This window comes from Equus caballus, chromosome 20 (genome assembly GCF_041296265.1).
Source record: "Equus caballus isolate H_3958 breed thoroughbred chromosome 20, TB-T2T, whole genome shotgun sequence".
Taxonomy (NCBI): domain Eukaryota; kingdom Metazoa; phylum Chordata; class Mammalia; order Perissodactyla; family Equidae; genus Equus; species Equus caballus.
The window spans coordinates 49,466,677-49,471,587 of NC_091703.1; positions in this window are offsets into that span (position 1 = coordinate 49,466,677).

Below are 4,911 nucleotides of genomic sequence, written 5' to 3' on the forward strand. Positions count from 1 at the left end.
GGCTGGCCCCGTGGCCGAGTGGTTAAGTTCGCGCGCTCCGCTGCAGGTGGCCCAGTGTTTCGTCGGTTCGAATCCTGGGCGCGGACATGGCACTGCTCGTCAGACCACGCTGAGGCAGCGTCCCACATGCCACAACTAGAGGAACCCACAACGAAGAATACACAACTATGTACCGGGGGGCTTTGGGGAGAAAAAGGAAAAAATAAAATCTTTAAAAAAAAAAAAAATTTCTGGTACGATTTAAAGCTTTTCTCTTATCATGTACTCAGAGAAGACAGAGAAAGTGGGCCTCAGTGCCTCATACTTATTTTGCCTGTTTTCCCGTCACAATGGCAGCAACAAAACCATCTTGCCCTTGTTTGTCACTCCTGTTGGAGGTTGTTGCCACGAAGGCTCCTTTGACCCCAGGTTGCTTCAGTGGGTCCTCAGCCTCTCCTCGCACATCTGGTTTGCCATTGCCTGCCCTTGGTTCTCTGGGAGCGGCTCCTGTTCTCCATTTTGTCCTGCAATGTGCTCCTGTGTCAACCAGGCCAAAGGGAACAAACCCCCTCCATCGTTACTTATTGAACAAGCTCACAAAGATTCTGGGAGAACGTCTCTCACCACTTCTGCCTTCTCCCCAAGGCCCTCATATAATGAACATAGAGTTGGAGTCAGACACTGTAGCCCAGAGCAGCTGGTCAGTGGAGGGTCCATGGTGCCATGTCCACACCTGAGGAAGCAAATCCACTTTCAGCTCCAATTCTAAGCAGAAAATGACTTTTCTCTCCCAAAGGGGTTTAAAATGTCCATCTCATGATGATGACGTGACTACGGGGTCACAGAAGCAGAGAACAGTACTACCCTAGAAGGGACATGGTCATCTGAAAGAACTGAGACGTGGAACACATGGTGTAGGAAGACAGAGGGAGACAACATCACACGGCTCGTTCCTCTAACCAATAAAATAACAGCCGGCTGTCTGCAGGCCACCGGGGAGAAGCAAAACCTTCAATGGACATCAGTTGGTAAAGGCTCAGGGCTTAGACAGTTATTTTGAGCAAGTGACAAAACCAGTGATTATCTACGATTGTTAATAGTGATAAAGGTCCTGGAGTAAGAAAATCAACGTGGGACACAGAAAAGTATTCAGATGTAAAGGCGACCATTTCCTTAATCTCATCAAGATTATCACCTGTCCTATGGTGGGAGGGAAAGAAATCGAGAATGAAATAATGCATATTCATTTTAGTCCATTGCATGTGTCAATGTATGTGTAATACAAAAATGCTTTATGCCTATTGATCTCACCTTCATCTAAAGCCCTTGTTCCCACTGATGGCAGGAGAAAAGACAAAATTTGTCCTTCAAAGGCAACAGTCTCATCTGGTTTTAATTGTTGTATGTATAAAGTAGCAATCAAAGCAAAGTTCCTCTCAGGCTGTTTCTCCCCATTCAGGGGCTTTGGTTTTTAGTGTGGTGTCTGTCAGGGGGATTGGATACATCCTCTTGGCAGCAGGAGGAGGAGAGACCTTAGGTCTGTGTTCTGTCCCTTAAACCTTCATTGGCCCCCAGGACCGTATCTTCACTGCTCGGCTCCAGGCCTCCTGTCTTGCATCCGCTCAGGTGCTGCTGGTCCGACCTAGTTCTTTATGGCATCACGCTGATGACACACTTGGCTCCCGCCAAAACCTCCAATAACGAGTCTCTGAATGCAGCACCTCCTCATCTCATTCCAATTCTCCCAAGAGTTCTCGAAGCTTCCCCTAACCAAGGCATCCATGGGTTTCTGGGTCAGGTTATGCCCAGCCAGGGGAAGAAAGATCGGTATCTAACACCTGTCCGGTTCCACGCTCTCTTTTGTTTTCACTATTTGTTGTCTTGTTTCAATGTTAAGCAACATACCTGGCCCCTCAGAGGCCTCTCCAGGAAGTTTAAAGTCCCCTGTGACATGTCGGGGGAATGGAGCATCAATCAGTCCTTTGTTCTTGGACCTCCTCAGGCATAGTTGCTGTTTGCGAGCCCCTTGCTCCCCTCCCCCCCGCCCCCCTTTCCTCTCCAGTTGAGTAGTAAGCAGGAGCTACTTATAGATCGTCTCTTGTGCCGCTCTGGCTCTTGCTCTCTCGTCCGGGCTCCCTTCTGTCCCAGAACCAGCAGGGCTCTGTATTCCTTTTCCATTGCTGCTGTAAATCACCACAGACTTAGTGGTGTCAAACAACAGAAATGTATTCTCTTACATGCAGCAGCTCAGAAGGCTGACATGGGTCTCCCTGGACTACATCAAGGTGTCGGCAGGCCCCAGTTCCTTTCTGGAGTCTCTAGGGAGGAGTTCATTTCCTTGCTTTGTCCAGTGTCTGGAGGCTGCCCACATTTCTTGGCTCTTGGCTCCGTTTCTCCATCTCCGAAGCCAGCGACGGCGGGTTGAGTCGTCCTCACGTTGCGTCCCTCCCCCTTCTTGTGCGGTCACATCTCTCTCTCTGACTCTGACTCTTCTTCCGTCTCCTTTTTCCACTTTTAAGAATCTTGTGATTACATTGGGCTCACCTGGATGATCCAGGCTAATCTCCCCATCTCAAGGTCCTACCTTAATCACATCTGCAAAATCTCTTTTGCCACGTAAAGGACGATAGTCCCAGGTTCCGGGGACTAGGACATGCTTGTGGACCTCTAAGGAGGTGGGGAGAGACGCCATTCTTCTGCCGGCCACAGGCCCTCTGCTTCCCGTCAGACTGAAGTCTTGCCACGTCCTCGCCTCCTTCTCCTGTGCTGTGGTCTTCCCCCTTCCCTTCTTTCTGGAGTAGAGTGGGATGGCCTCAGGGAAACAATTCAGTTCACAAATGGAAGAAGGTCCTTTTTTAGGGGGTGTATTTGGAAAAATCATCCCCAGGATGAAGAGTGGCTTCCTCATGGAATTCTCATGTCAGAGTTGGGACTGGGCAAATCCTGTGTCATCTTCATAATCCCCTGGGGTCAAAACAGAAGAGAACAGAAGCGGGCAAAGAACCCTTTACATACTGTTGCATATCCAGTGGATAGTGGGACTGGCTGGAGCCACCTTTCTGGAGCCTCCTGCTTCCTTTCCCTCAGGAGAAACTCAAGACTCAGGTGTCAAATGGGAAGTTCTAGGTAAGGAGAAATTTTCATAGTATCAGCCCTTTTAAAATCCTTTTGTTGTTGTGTTGTTTTGTTCTACACATTTTTCCCCCTTTGTCTGTTGTCTATATGGCATTACCACCACGGCAGTTGTGGGTAGACGGTGGGCAGACTGCAGTCGGAGAGGTGGCAGAGCCAGCCAGGGAGCTCTGGGGACCATCCTCACCTGAGCTCTGGGCTCTTGCCCCGGGGCGGTTTCTTGGGAATGACTCACTTCAATGTTGTCCTTGGATTCCCTCAAGCAACGCGTGGTCATTTCCTGCCCCTTTCCTCCCTGTGGCGCACTGAGAAGTGGCAGGGGCTTCCTGTGGGCTCTGTGGTTTCCAGTGAGCTCTTGGCAACCCCCTGCTTGGGGGCCGCAGGCTGAGGCTTTTGGTGACAATTTCCTATTGTTGCTCTCATGGCATTTCCAACAGATGTGTAAGCCTCTAATTCTCTAGATTAAAACTCTTCATCCTTGCAATACAAAGAGTTGCTTCTGTTTTCTCAACTGAATCCTGACTGATGAAAGTTTTTGTTTTGTTTTGCACTTGTTTTATTTAAAAAGATTTTTCATTGTAAGACCATGGAAAACATCAGTCTAAAAATTTCCCACAAGCCCAGTAATCAGAGAAGAGATGACAGCTGCAAACATTTTAATTTTTTAAAATATTTGTCTATGTTGTGTGTATGTATTTTGGATATTTTATTACTTGACATTTTATTGATTTTTTCCATATCATTAGATATTCCTCGAAACATGAATTTACATATATAATAATCCATTGTATGATTATTCTGTAATACATTAACCAATTTAGTTATTGTTGGATTGTTGGAAATTTACATGGATTTAAGTTTTTCGCTATTATAAATAACATGGTGGTAAACCTTCTTTTACATGAATATTTGGACACATTTCTTATATCCTTAAGATAAGGACCTAGAAGTAGCATTATCAGCTGAGTCAATGGTATGAACATTTTTAATGCTTTTGATACATCTGGCTAAAGTTCTCTAAATAAGTTGTACCAATACACACTCTTCATACCTCTCTTAGCAAGGCTTTTATCAGTCTGTATGGGCTATGAGTAGACTGACCCTACGTCCCAGGTTACCCAGGACAGTCCAGGTTGCCCTGGATGGTAAATTCTATGGTGACTCTAGCTATAGATTATATTAATACAATTCCATGGTAAAGCAGGGAGAGGAAGGTGAGACCAGAGGCCACTTTACTAAACTAATGCCCTGCTCTACGCACAATCCCTTCTGACCCTGAGGCATTGTCCTGGATTAAGCTTTTCCATCTCCCCTTGACTTCTTCTCCTACTAGGGTAAGTTCTTAATCATAAGGCATTGGGTTCCTACGGTTAATAGTCTGCTAGAAATCCTACCCCATTGGTGTTCTGGACCTGTCTGAAGACAGATTAGATTCACAAACTGGTACCTAGCACTTTGACACCTGACATTTAAAGCACCTCCCACTGTGATCTGTACCTACTTTTCCAGTTTTTCCTCTCTTATACTCATCCTCTACAAGGCACATATGCTCCAAGCTACCCTGTAGCAATAACACTAGTGGTGGAAGAAGTCATGTTAGTAATGGTAGGAACTAAAGTAGTAGGGGTGGTCGTAACATTAGCTAACGCTTATTAAAGACATAGAATTTGCCAGGCACTCGTCTAAGTGATTTTATGCGGATTAATTTATACAGTCCAACAAGGTGGGTAATAGTATCAAATCCTGTATTTGGCCGTGTGTAAAACAAATCAGTACACTGTAATTTTTCCTCACGCTGTC